Below are 15,127 nucleotides of genomic sequence, written 5' to 3' on the forward strand. Positions count from 1 at the left end.
AGAATGCATACATTTTTCAAAATTATTTCTTATACTAGCGTCAAAGCCCGTCCATAAGAACGGGCTTAGAAAGGGTCCTCCCTGTCAGCTTCCTGGCGGCTTGCCAGGCTCCCGGAAAGTCATCCACCGTGAGGCCCCAGGTGCGCTTTCCAGGCCTTTGGGAAGCGCTCCCTCTCCCCCCCCGCGGCCGGGCCTCTTATCTGGGGCCCTGCAAGTGGAGCGGTTAGCTAAGAGCCTTAAGGTGCTATAAGTTCTGCACGCTCCTACAGCAGATTTTAGTGCTTTGCTGCCCTCATCTATGCTTCCAGAGCCTCCAGTAAATAGCCTCAGCCACCAATGCCAATCCTGCCAGGCCCTTCAGCCCTGCTTCTACAGCCACCAGCTGCATCCCATAACTAGCACTTGCATCAGAAGAGCTCAGTTCCTGGCCTCCTCACCATCGATCCACAGCCATCCGATGTTCCACCCTCCTTGTTGTTGCAGGTGAGTAATAGAGGCGAAGGAGGTTTGTTTATGTGGGCTGGTATACAGTCAAGGCTACTTAAAGGGAAAACTGAAAGTAGAAAAAGAACAGGGAGGCTGAGATGTTTTAGAAAAAAGCAGCCTAGCCATGGTCAGGGGAGAGATATCCAAAGGTAGCTTGCTTTTGTGGTGTTCAACAGGCAACAATGGTCACAGACAGAACATCTTCACCTAGACAGATCTAGTGTTACTCCCAAAGAATCTTCCCAAGCAATGACAGCTTTTTCACTAAAACTGTCAGCTTTGGACAGTGGGAATACCTGCTTTCTAGCCTGATATCACCAAAGAGCCACAATATGGGAGAATACTATTGGTATACCATTGGTATTCCAATTACACCAGTCCTCTAACTCCAATTCCTTTTTGTTTACTGAAAGGGGTGCAGGACCAATGTATGACTTTATGATATTTAGTATGAAAGAGCATACAGAAAGACCAAAATACAAGCGTAAGGTGCAACATTTGCACCTTTTCCTGAGAATTCACCTTCTAAAGATTAAAAAAAAACCAAACATGTATAATTAAACCAGGACAGCAGGGATTCACACAGCATTCTATCACTTTACAAGGAAAAGAGTTCCAAATCTCAGTGGGAATTAGATCCATTCACTGCTTTCCCTTTCTGAAACTGGCATGGGAATAGGATAACGTGAGACACCCTTGTGCTAGTACTTCTACATGTAATGACCTTAATAAGTCTCAGTGTGGAGCTGTAATTTACTACCTCCCTCTTGTGTCTTAGAAATGAATTTCACAGCACCTTGTACATGGCAAGGATTGCACTTCACTGATGACCAAACTACATAACGTGAGACATTGAAATCTGAAATCTATAGATGCATGAATGATGAGACAAAAAGAGATTTTCAACTGTGGCTTTTGTAGGTTCAAATGAAGCAATTTTGGTTGGGAAGGAAAACTTTGATCGCAACAGAGAGAACTATGCTCACTGATAAAATTTTATGCACATCAGGAAAGCCCTAAATTCCCATGGGCCATCTTAAGTAGCAGCTAGTGTTCTCCAACTATACTGTCCAAAATGAAAAGCAGAAAAGTTTATCTTCTTTTTCAGATCTCTAAATGGTGTTGAATTTGGAGATGGACCTGACACCCAAGGAAATTTCAGTGATGAAATATGAGTATCAATACAGGATATGGATGGTAAGGCAGGGCCACATGTACATTGGGCCATAACACCACCTTTTGTCTAGAGAGTGAAACGAACCACATACATTACAGTATGGCATTCCAGACCATATTTTCCTTGTGAGTTAACTTTAGGATTCTCAATGGTTATGCCAAGGTCTGTATAGATGCAAATCTAGGAAAGAATAACTAAAATTCAGCACTTGGAAGATGTCAGTTAGTCAGGCAGCAACCAGCAGAGCATATGTGACAAACCATTGATTACTGAATTCATTGAAAACAAAGTTCTCAAAATAACCTGTGATTTCCAATCAAGAACACCATAGCACATAATGAGGTGCCCCACCATGTTGGTAATCCACTGCCTCTAGCTAATCCATTGCCTCTAACTATGTGTTATAAGGCATCATTCATTCATTATTCTTTAATGCATGGCTCTGTGTTTACAATTCCTACAGCGAGGGCTCTGGACAGGCCTACAGCCTCAATGGAGGCCTACAGCACCCTTTCTCAATTTTTTTCCCATTGAGGAACTCCTGAATCATTCTTGAGGCTTCAAGAAATCCTAGAAGTGGCACAGTCACATGATTGGGAAGCAGAGTTGTATACATGCTCACCCAGGGCCCCTTCCAACCCCCTCCAGGCCCATCATTGGCCATTTTCAGAGGGGGTGCAGGTCAACATGGTCATATCCCCTGACAAATGTTTAACAATTTTTTTTAAAAAGAAAAATTAATTAACACCCATTTGGGAAACCCTGGTTGAGAAAGCCTGTTCTACAGGATGCTCAGATGTTTGAACCAAGAAACACAGAGAATGCATAACAAGATAAGTAATACTAAACAGAGCAACAAAGCATGACAAGGCACAGTAGACATCCAAGGCTAGAATCAGGGAGGGGGTACCTTAACAACAAAATAGTCACTATTATTATTATTATTATTATTATTATTATTATTATTATTATTATTATTAGATTTATAGCCCGCCACTCCCTTGCGGCTCGTGGCGGGTAACAATATTGCAATTCCCCATTAAAACCCCATAAAACAAGAATAACATTGCCAATATTGCCGGCATGGCAAGAATGGCAGCTCAACTCCCCCCCCCTCCCTCCCACTACTAGCGGGTGGAGAGGAGGTCCTGATGATGTTTTGCTTCGGGTCCAGAACCCGAGTCCCCGGGGGAGGCATAGATCTATTATCAGCCCCGGCCTCAACCATAAACCTGGCGGAAGAGCTCCGTCTTGCAGGCCCTGCGGAATGCAGGCCCTGCGGAACTATGCAATAATGAGTGATTTCAGTGAAAGTAGGAAGTGACTCATGCTTGTCTTCCTGCTTGTAGGAGAGCTTGCTGAAGAGGGCAAGCTATTGCCACTAGTAGAACTGTCCATGGAAAGAAGACTGGCCAATACGAGAAGAAGACAGCACAGGGTCACCACGCTTAAAGATATGGCTGAGAATAAAATGTAGCAGCCAAGGATGCATAGCAAGTGATCCAATGCTAAGGGAGACACCCAGATGGAAAGGGAAGAACACAGACTGAAAACAGTGTTTGAGAATGGAGAAAGATGGAAGAGTTTTTAAGGAAGTAATGCAGAAAATATTACTGTAACTAGCTTCAAAGCTCGTTCCTAAGTACGGGCCTTGAAAGGTTCCCATCCCCTGGCTTGGCAGCTTAAAGTGGCTTTGGGCGGCAGCTCACAGCCAGATCAAGTGGGGCAGGTGGGGGCTGGGCAGCTCGTTAGCAGGGACAGAGCTCCTTAGCAGTCAGCTAGTCAGCTCCTTATCAGTCCTTAACGAGCCGTCAGCAGGCCGGGAGGCCCTTGTCAACAGGCCCAGCCTAACTGGCCAAGAGGCCCTCGTTAGCAAGGCCTCCACCAAGACCCTTTGCCCAGGGCCTCTCCCCTTACCTGCTGCTGGCTGCAGGCACTGAGGCATCTGAGAGCAAAGAGGCTAGAGTCGATGGACAGAGGGCAGGGCCAATCAGAGCAAAGCTAGCTGCACCCTGATTCGCCCTATTCCAACTTGGACAGCTGGACACGTCCCACCCCTTAGGCTGTTTCATAAATTTATAGAGGAACAACAATGGGGAAGGATGATATCTGCAATGAATACTATGTTTAGTGTTTGTGATATTTTCTGTGACATTCAGTATTCCTCGTTAATTCAAGAACTCTCATGCAACTGCACACCAGCCCAGCCACTTGGAACCACAGCATAAATCAGCACACACAGCTACTATGGATGCATAAGCAACTGCAGAGACTTGGCTGCTGGATTACTAACAACAATGGACGATGCTGAGAATGTGGCAAAAACCACCAACTAAGAGATGGGTGCTACCAGGAAAGATGCATACAATCAAAAAGTGCACCTTATACAAGCCAAAATAACCAAAAGGTTCTTTTGGGTACTATGGTTTTTTATAGTATCGGAGGTGGGCGATGGTTGAGGTTTAAAGGAGAGAATTGAAGGATGCTGTAATCTTACCAAGCACTCCACTCCACCATACTGCATGCCTGGCTTAACTTATAATTAAAATTTCCCTGTTACCACACTCCATGGGATGTGGTAGAGCATCATGAGCCACTGGTGAAGAAGGTCTTCTCCGTTAGCGGGAATAGTCGCCTCATTTGACTATTTGAGTGCAGGAATAGTCACCTCATTTGAAATCACTGTAGGATTTCCAGGTACACACACACCAGAATCCATTGCATCACAGAGGAAACAGAGGAGTTGGTGGAAACGAAGGAACCATTAGTCTTTCCACTCCATCCAACCTCTGTATCGGTGATGCAACCCATGTGGCCTACGCTACGGTGCCCTGAAGAAGCACGAAGAAGAAAAATTTCCTGTTCCTGTACTCATTGATCTTTCTCCCTAGTGCTCAAATCCCTATATAAGATCTACCCAGAGCCACAATAATAGGTAATACCCAGTTTTGCTAATCCATCCATGACGTTTAAGGCAAAACATAACATTTAATTAATTACAAAAAGTTTCATACAGACCAGGAACTTGTTGCATTATAATGCTAACCTTGGTTTAATTTTTTTTAATTTACTATTCCCATCTTGTTGCCCAGGCAGTCGACCTTGCACTATAATTGAGCCTCCATCACAAAACAGAACTCCAGACTATCTTGTCAACTGTGGAGATGCAAAGTCCAAACTGATGTCCCACAAGATGGTACCCAGGACTATTTGTGAGGTACCAAATGGCTACTGCCACTCACTTCTCGACTTGCACTGGTGAGCACATCCTCAAGGGTTGGTGTTCTAGCTGCAGCCTAAGAACCTCAGCAAACTCCATAAAAGTTGTCCATGTCATTCTGAAGTTGCTGAGCCATGTCTCATCACTCCATGTGAGGAAGACAAAATTATCCCACCAGTCTTGGCTTCTAGGTCTGACCCACCACCATCATGGAAACTGTATACCAGCCATGGCATACCAACCAAGCTGCAAGCCATTTCTGACTCTTAACTATTTGTTGGCCACACACAAACATTTTGTTGCTGATAAGTTCTCCAATTCCTGTTGTTGCTACTTTCTCTTTCTTAAACTTCACAGAAGTCCATGGAATTCTTAATACAGAACAGCAGGAGACTGAACATTGAAAGTAATAGTGCAAGCAGTTAAAACACAAGAATTAACCCTGGCTGTTCCATAACTAACTTTGAAATTTCGATTACCCATGGCAAAGCAAAATGGCAAACACAGCGCTCTGAAAACTGAGAGTTCATGTGCAAAGATGTTTAAAAACCAAATTTTGAGGAACCTTGAGATTGCCCTAAAAATGGTGGGAAATCCATTGGCCAATCACTTTCAAGCAAGCCTGGCCTCAGCAGTACTTTCCACAATACACTTGTGCCATGTACTGGTAGAATTCTTATGCACATGAGAAGATGTGGTTCTGTGCCCTTTTCACCTGAAGAGATTTCTGCTTCAATGATCAAGTGGCCACCAGTCCAAGACTGCATGTATGCTGGAGTGGTTCATTCAAGAGATGGCCCCTTTTTTGTACTTGAGATTCTCTGAGATGGTGTAAATTGAAGACTCGCCCTTACAGGAGCCATACGAAAACCCAAATCTGGCCTCATAGGTACACAAGAAACATAGCCATGAACTCAGAAAATCACAGGTGATACAGCCAGCAGAAAAATATTAGCAGAGTCGGGGAAAGTGAAGTCTTGCACTCATTGATAACTTTTTGGCTTCTCTTAAAAATAAATAAATATTGCAATCACAGAACCAAGTGCAAGATGGTAGCAAATGACAACTTAGTGAAATGCATGTTCAGTTCCTACATCAGCACCCTAAAATCAGTTCAAGAAATGGAGATTGACCATACTGTTCTGAAAGAGGAATTCAATGCTATTGGGTAACTATGCATATGCAGGACAGGACTCTTTACTCTATGGGATGTTTGTCAGTTTGATTTCTAGGAAATCTGAACCTGCATGGAACTCAGGAAAGCATATGTACATTTTTACATGTTACTAGCTATTCCACTTGTTGAAGCCAAAAGTACAGTAGAAAAATGAATGTACAGTGAATGCTTACAGCAGGGAGTGGTGTCATATCTTGCTGGTCCTGTCACCTTTGAGTTCCATGTAACTTTAGAAAGACCACACAAATCTGCAAATAATTCCTACAGTTTCAGAAATTATACTCAATGCAGGGAGGCAGGGGGGAAATACCAGCAGGCATATCCTGCTATTTGGTACATGATTTCACAAAGCATATTCTGTTAGTACAGGAATTGGGGGGTGGGGGATCTACACAGTCAAATTAAAACTACAAAACCCAACTGCAACATTCATAGCATGCACAATCCAACTCCTCAGGACCCTGTCCAGACTGTTTAGGGACTAAACTACATCCTCTTGGATTAGGGTTGCCAACTCTGGGCTGAGAATACCTAGAGATTTCAGGGATGGCGCCTGGGGAGAAGAGGGAACTATACAGGTTATAATGTCATAGAGGCCACTCTCCAAAGCAACCATTTTTTCCCCATGGGAACTGATCTGGATCATCTGGAGATCAATTGTAATGGTGGTAGATCTCCAGTTGCTGCCTGGAGGTTTGAGGTTAGCAACTCAGCATATTCTTTAGTTGCTAGTAGACAAGAACAAATTGGTAAGCTTGGTAACAAGAAGAGGACTGTTTTGCAGCTGGTAAATTGAGCTATGACTAAGGATACAACACCATAAGAAATTCCTACATCAGCTTAACGCACAGCTAGATGGTGAAATAACCAAAATACATGTGACTATGAAAAAGAAAGAAATACTGTACTTGATACAAAACTTATTCATTTCATACGTCAAAGGATCCAGGAACAAGGTCTGGAGACACCCATCAGTGTAGCCATCATTTGGAGGGGAAAAACTTGCAGAAATTCACGCATGATCATTTAGCCAAAGAAGTCTACAAAGTAAGTGTGTATGTAAACTGCACAACTGAAAATGACATTTGCAAAATATCTCAAACAGAACTCAGTCTTTTCAAAAAGACCCCATTTAACTAAAAAAGGATATTCAGCTTGACATGAATTTTTCATGAAAAAGTACAAAGGCAATATTAATAGTGTTCCAAAAAAGGGGGGAAATGTCAAGTTAATGGCATTTGGAATGAAGAGTTTCACTGAAGCTTGGTTTAGATGAAATCAAAGTTCTCACAAATTCCCCATCTTATTAAATGATTACAAGAAACTGACAATTTTGGAAAGATGAAAAATGATCCTGAGAGAAAAGCAAACAGTAGCTCGTGTCCCCCCAAAAACTGCACCAATTGAAGGGATTTCTGCCATTGGAGAAGGACTGCCTTGCCTCATCTACCCACAAAACGGCCCCTGAAAACTTCTCTTGACAGAGAAGGGATTCCTCTCCCCCAAACTGCATGGGGAGAGTCAGAGCACGAGAGGGAATACATACTAATCTACCTCCTCTCATCATCAGAGGAAATAGTCCGTTAAACTCAGCCAGGTTTTCTTCTAAATTTACTTTTGCCTTCACATCTCTAATACAGAATGGAGCTCCTTGTATTATTATTATTATTATTATTATTATTATTATTATTATTATTATTATTATTATTATTATTGGATTTATTACCTGCCACTCCCTTGCGGCTCTAGTATAACACGGCGCATACTAGAATTCAGTGATTTCATCCTCTGAACTGATGGCACACTTAGACAAAAAATACTGGCCTCCAATTCAGCTTCCTTCTTCAGGGCAGGGCCTAGAGTTGCCTCGCAAAATTATAGGCAGCCGATTCTGTTGAAGAGAGGAAACAAGCAGGAAAACCCACTCTTTGCAACCACTATGCTTTCAGTACAACTAATCACCATTAAAAGCAGATCTAGAAGATGCCTAATGGCAAGTGTGGCCCATTAGAAGACTTCTCACTTCCAGAATGGGTCTCATAAAACACAAATACTATGCACTAGATTGCTATTGAATAATGTACAATATCTTTTTAAAAACATGCTTGCCATTGTTCTTATTATTCCTGCAGGCTGTTCTGGACTCAAGAGGCAGGGTGAAAACTAAAAAGCAGAGCAAGTAACTATCTGACATAAGATTTTGCCTTAACAACATATTTGAAGTGTTGTACTCGCATGAACAGTGTATTTGAACGATCCATAACAATGAGAAAATGGTTGGCAACTGTACACTTAAGAACTCACCACAAGTCATTTCATGAACTCCAGGCTGAAGTGTGCTACAAGCAGAGGATACCATGTAAGAATACAGCTAAAGATCATATATGATAATATGATAGCTTCAGACCAAGGTAGACTAATCTGGTTGTACTATTCTGGAAAGTTAGATTGAGAGTGTCACAGATCTCTGAATTATTCTGTGCTAACATGAGGGGGGGATGGACAGACTGATCATGAAATCATGTAAACTGGCATAATTATAGTTAGAGTGAAGTGTAGTCTTTCCTCAAAGTGTTGGCCAGTGGTGTTTCTGCAATACTGCCTTTCTAATAATAGCGAAATGTTTATCCCAGTGTGCCATGGCAGTGAAAAAGGCAAACTCTCTGTTGGGGATTATGGTTGATATAATAGCTCTGTATGGGGTTGCCACTTTCAGAACACTTCATGCAGTTCTGGTCACCCTACCTCAACAGGATATCACAGAGCTGAAAAAAGTACAGATTTGGCGGTTGGAGTACTTTGCATATGAAGAAAGGCTGAAATTCCTCACACTTTTCAGTTTAGAAAAGAGATTACCACTGAGGGAAATTATAGTGGGTTATAAAACTATGCATAGTGTAGAGCGAGGGGAAACAGAGAGAACTTCCTCTCTAAAAATATTAGACCTCAAGAGTCTCCAATGAAGCTGATAGACAGTAGATTCAGGAGGGACAAAAGGAAATACTTCTTTATACAACAAGTGATTAAAATATGAAATTCACTGCCAGTGAAAGCCACCACCACACATGCCTTTATAAAGAGAGAATAGACAGATTAATGGAAGATAGGTCTATCCATGGCAACTAAACATGGTGATTAAAGGGAACCTCCACATTCAGAGGCAATAGACATATGAACACCAGGCAGGAGGCAGCATAGGAAAAGGCCTCAGCCTCTATGCCCTGTTGTTTGCCCTCCTGAATGACCAGCTAGCCACTGTGTGAGACAAAATACTGGACTAGATGGACCACTGGTCTGATCCAGCAGGGCTCTTACAGGGACAGAACTTTCAGACATGTTAGGGTTGAGCCTCCAGAAGGGAGAATGGAAAAAGCTTTTCTACCATTGAGAAACATTCTTCAGGCTTCAAGAAACCCCAGAAGTGGCTTAATCATGCAGATTATAGTTTGGAAGCATAGCTATACACACACACCGCCAGGGCCCCAGCCCTTCCTACCCCATCCAAGCCCATCATTGCCCATTTGGGGAGGGGGGCAGACCATATATGGTCATGTCACCTGATAAATGTTTAGCAAATTTTAAAAATTAAAAATAAATTAACTCCCACCCATACAGGAAAGACTTCCAGGGCCATCAAGAAACCCCATGGTTTTACAAAATCCTGGTTGAGAAAGGCTGGCCTAGCCGAAGAAAACAGCATGATATGTGTGTGAGAAAAGGCAGTCAAAGAGCTTTTCTAAAGAAAAAAAATTAAAGCTAGACCTGGAGTCTAATGCACATAATACCCCAAAAGTAAATAATTGTTGAGTACAAAAAAAGTTCACGCAGCTTGGATGGGATGTAAGAGGAAAGAAACAATAAGCATCTCATAAACAATAAGGATTTGTGATGCTCAAGCAATCACACGCCACAAAATATTTTACCTTTAGGAAGAGTCCCACTTTTCCCAAATACGAAATATTGACATTTCAGTAATGGGAAAATGCAACTATGCATTTTCACAACAGTAGCAGCACAAACATGACCAATGAACAAGCATTTCTAGCACAGCAAATTGATCACAGCATGGCGAATTTGACTGTACAGAGCAACCTTTTCCAGATCCACATTTTTCAGCTTTCATGGTTTGTAAAGAAAAGCTGAGGCTTAGATTCTAAAGTGCCATTCTGTTCGCACAGCAATAGAATGGCTTTTCCACTTTTCTTCCCATAGAACTGCCTTTCCATTATTATTCCAACATAACAATGTTTCTGTTAATATCTCCCCACACCAGTCCTCTGGGTCCCACTGACATGCAGGAGCACAGTTTTGGAGAAAGAAGGGCAAATCAGTTGTTTTCTTCCAGCGCTATTTAGAATCCAAGCCTGTCTGTAGCCCTTTACTTTCATTACTTTATGAAGGCAGATATGCTTTGTAAAGGGCTGAATCACTTTGTCCATGGCTGGACCTATCTTTGTTTAGTCTTTTGTCTTGCATAAGCGTTTTTCTCCTTTCTTCCTTGTTTCTCTTCCATAAAATTAGCAATTTCAGCAGCAGCGAAAACACTAGAAAGTAATAGCTATGATACTTTGTAGTGGCCTCCTTGGATTGCAATGAGGAAACTGTGGGAGGGTTGTCAGAACACAGGGAAGGTAAAGGTAAAGGTATCCCCTGTGCAAGCACCAAGTCATGTCTAACCCTTGGGGTGACGCCCTCTAGTGTTTTCTTGGCAGACTCAATATGGGGTGGTTTGCCAGTGCCTTCCCCAGTCATTACCGTTTACCCCCCAACAAGCAAGCTGACCTCGGAAGGATGGAAGGCTGAGTCAACCTTGAGCCGGCTGCTGGGATCGAACTCCCAAACAGGACCAGAAAACAGAGTTCCTAGTTTTACTGTGACCTCTATGGCCCAGGCTAGCCTGATTTCATCAGATCTCTAAAGCTAACCCAGGTCAGCCCTGATTAGTCTTTGGATGGATGGAAGACTACCATGAAAGTTCAGAGTAACTTCATATAGGAACATCTCTTGCCTTGAAAACCCTACAGGGGGTTGCAGTAAGTCAACTGCAACTTAACAGCTTTTTATATACACACAGTTTTACTCAGCCTGTAATTTAACCATTTTGGTCCAGGCTTCTTGTTGCAAACTTCCCAATAAGAAGGAATACGTGCCTATTGGTATATAAAGGAGTCCTATTTCTTACCAAGCACAGCCTCTGTTAAACCCTTACCTACCTTCCCCACATCTAAAATTAGTCCTAAAGGACTGAAGAAGGTATAGAGCTCAGACACTTAAAACCCAGAACCAATTAGTACAAAAAAAAACAAATACATGTATTGCACTCTACATGCAATTATGTCTACAGAAAAGGTCTTTGGGGGAAGCATCTAAATACATTTGAGCCAGGTATGTTGTTTTTTCAGTGCCAATGTTCACTACAGTTGGGCAAGGGTAAAGCGTCTTTCCATAACTGGATGGAAATAACTGACACTTTACCTGCATGCAACGGAGATGAGCACCCATGTTCCCCTTCCCCACTGCCCCTCTGTTCCCAACTCAGTTCTGAACCCTAACCAACAAAGTATCTCCGACTCATGGACACAATTTAAATTGACAAAGGATTATTAAGCCTACAGGCAAATCGTCCCTGGGGAGCTGATGGGCTCATGCTATAAACTGGAAACAGCTTCACAAATCCTAAAAGCATGATTTTACATTTTGTGTGTTGTAAAAACAATTTTTGGGTAGTATCATAGAATGAAACTCCTACCCAATAGCTAATCATTCTAAGTATTAAAAATTAAGCATTAGCCAAAGAACTCACTGTAGTAGCTTGGTCCTTCCTTTCACTTAAAGGGCAGCCTGAGTTCAGTACTTCTAGAATGAAACATTTCTACAACTTCATTCATGTCACTGTTTAGAGTCCTCTCAAAGCTACCACAAGATAGGTGCAACACTGCTGCTGAGAAAAAAGAAGCTGTTGTTTTATGTACTACTAGGGGCAAAGCCCGTTGTCTCCAAGAATACAACGGGCGCTAGAGCTTGGCAGTGGGAAGAGGAAGGGGAAGAGTTGTCCAGTCTTTAAGGGCATGGGGTTGAATGTGTGTGTTGTGTGGGAGGTTGTGGTGGCATGGTGGCAAATGAGGGCATGGGTGTGGAGATATGGGTGTCAAGAACCTGTGGTGTGGAATGTTCGTTGAGTGTGGGAGAAGACTGACCTTTGGGAATTGTGGCATAGTGGTTACAGATGAGCTTTCCAGAGCCATGTCCTCAGATATGTGAAGGGAAAATCAGACTGGAGACTTTTCTTAGGGGCATGGCAACCAATTCCTCCCAGTTCTGTGTCATTTCCCTTCTTGTGTGAATTAGGCCACATTCACCGAAATGCCCCTCTGCCCTAATACACATGGGGTAGTCACAGTACACAGGTATCCACCCTGTTTCCTCTATCTCCCATGTTTTCACTGTTGGTAAAATGTTATGTGCCCACATGCTTCTTTCATGGTTGCTCCTTAGAAGAACGGATTTTTGTACCCTATTGCTTACTACCCAAAAGGAGTCTCAAAGCGGTTTACAAACAGCTTTTCCATTCGTCTCTCCACAATAGTCAACCTGTGAGATATGTGGGGTTGTGAGAGATCTGAGAGAACTGGGAATGGGCCACAATGACCCAGCAGGCCTCAGGTGTCTCAAAGCATTTTCCAATCGTCTTCCCTTTCTCTCCCCATAGCAGACTCCACATGAAGGAGGTGGGGTAGCGAGCCTCACAGGGAAGCTGGCAACCCTAAGAGGAAGACTCTCTGTGCACAGCAGTCTTGACCTTAGTAAGGTTTTTATACTGTTTTTTTTTATTTGCCAGGCCAAGGTTATTTGCCAGGCCAATAAGTTATTTCAGTTACTATTTGTCTCCAGACATTTACTTGTTCTCTATTTACAGTTTCAGGCTGTAAATATTTATTTAGATCTTCCTGCACTTTCCAGACTCACAGGACTGATGCTGGTCTGCCTGCCTGTGCTCCAGAATACAAACAGTTGCTGGTAAGGGCTGGCCATAACCCATAGGCCAGGAGGGACAGTCCTGCACCACTCCCTACCAACTGCAGGCAAAAATGGCTCATTTGAAGGCTGGACTCTGAGGCATTGTATGATTTTGAAGTCCCACCTCCAAACCTCCAGGAATATTTCCAACCCAGGGGTAGCCAACCTACAGGTGTGGCCTGGAGAGCTCCTGGAATTACAGCTCACCTGCAGAGTATAAAGATCAGCTCCCCAGACAGAAAGGGCTACTTTGGACAGGGTTGTGGTAGAGAAGAAACATTTAAGGCTTCCCACACAGGTTGTTGTTGAATTGAAAGACTTGAGGCCTACTGCACAGGGTTGTTGTGCAGATGAAACAGGAGACAAAAGAGCCAGTTTCCTCTGCAGAATAATGCTGTGCAGTGGCCTCAAATCTGCAGAGAGTTGCAAAGAAGAAAGACACATGGCTTGGCTGTGTCTAACCTCCGGGCAGAGCAGTATTTTAAGTGAGAAGGGGCTTTTCTGTGGCCTCCCTGTCAGGCAACTGTTTGGCAGAAGGGGAAAGTCCCCCCCCCTCAAAAGGAAGGCCCTCAGGCTCCCCTGCGTTGCTCTTGGAAAGGCCTCCCTCCCCTCAGTCAGGGCCTGTCAGAGGATCCTTCGCAGCAGGCCTGAAGGGGGGGGGGAGCACTCTGCAGCCTCCTGCCAGCTCTGTCAGGGTTCTGAGGGAATTTGCAGTTGGACATGAGAGTTAGGGCAGCCTTGGGGCGAAAAGGGCTGGCACAGCCTGTCCAAGCCTCTGTTCTCATCCCCCTTGGCAGCCCTGCTGACCTCCTCTCCCTGCAGTGGTCAGGAGCAGACTGGCAGCCAGACTGGGCTGGGTGAATGGAATTTTGGTTTGTCCTGGTGAGGGGCCAATAGGAAGGCGCTTTGAGCACCTCCCCATTGGCTGCTTGGCCCTGGATGGACTCTCGGAGGGCCAAATCAGGAGCCGCTTTGCGGCTCCTGATTGGGCCCTCTGAGTTTTTATCCTGGACAGTGCCCACCCTAACTCCTCCCCAGGTGGCCTTACCCTTTTATTTAATAGGAGTGGTTAAAGATTATATTATTATATTATATATAATATATTATTATTACATTTCCTCTGCTGTTTTGTCAAAAGTGCTTTGATTGTTGTCTCTTGCCAGGTTTACAGATCTTCTTCCCAAACATGGTATAAAAAGTTCTGGTGATTATGAAAATCCCTTACAAAATATTCCCACCGACATATTTTCTTGTGCTTAGTGTAAACTTTGCCTCCTTATGAAAGGAACTGTGCAAATGAGATTAGCTTTCCAGATGAAGGAATGATGTTGAATGCTTAATTAAATATTTCTACCAGGTTACAATAAACCATGGATCCCCAATCTTTTTGAGCCTGTGGGCTCAAAACTCTGACACTGTGAAGTTGATGCAGCCACAAAATGGCTGCCACAAGTGGCAGAACCAGTCACAAAATGGCTGCTGCAGTTTACCTTCTATCACAGAGTGAAAATCCTTGTGCTGAGGTAGCAGCTGCTTTCCAAAGCAACACTTTTATAAAACTGAGCAGCCAACTCAAATCTCCAATCGCCAATCAGGAACCTTGTAGGCAAAAGCCCAATTGGTGGGCACCAAGAAAAGTCTTGGCGGGCATAATGTAGGGGACCCCTGCAATAAACTGTCAGAATATGCTGTTTTCACTATGTTCCCCATTATAATAATGTCAAAATGTTTAAAAATAATAATCAGCCATCAATGGCAGTTCTGCTCCTTAAATTACCCTCCATGCATTTAGTTTATTTAGTAGTGATCTCATCACATTCTGTGTTACTTATTCCCATAAACACCTGATCAGACTACAGAGGTTGCCGTTGCAATGGCCACAGCATGAAAGTCACATAAAAAAAGATGTGGACAACATTGAGAAGGCGTAGAGGAGAGCGATGGGGGTGATCAGGGACAAAGCCCTATGAGGCTGAGGGATTTGGGAATGTTCATCTTGAAGAAGAGGAGATTCAGAGAGGATATGTTTGCTGTATTTATTTGAAAGGTT

At 43.3% G+C, this 15,127-nt stretch overlaps 1 protein-coding gene across 4 annotated transcripts in view; it reads right to left on the reverse strand.

The window, feature by feature from the left end:
• LRRC8D (leucine rich repeat containing 8 VRAC subunit D) overlaps window positions 1-15,127 on the reverse strand; it is an 80,776-nt gene that overhangs the window by 62,565 nt on the left and 3,084 nt on the right. Inside the window, exon 1 of one of the 4 annotated variants that reach the window (XM_077333067.1) lies at window positions 7,787-7,916. The exons of the other annotated variants lie outside the window; for them this stretch is intronic. The gene's annotated coding sequence lies outside the window, so the exon portion shown is untranslated. Of the gene's footprint in view, window positions 1-7,786; window positions 7,917-15,127 lie in introns of those variants that run through there. 4 annotated transcript variants of the gene reach the window in all.

The sequence above is a fragment of the Paroedura picta genome, chromosome 4 (genome assembly GCF_049243985.1).
Source record: "Paroedura picta isolate Pp20150507F chromosome 4, Ppicta_v3.0, whole genome shotgun sequence".
NCBI classification, from domain to species: Eukaryota; Metazoa; Chordata; class Lepidosauria; order Squamata; family Gekkonidae; genus Paroedura; species Paroedura picta.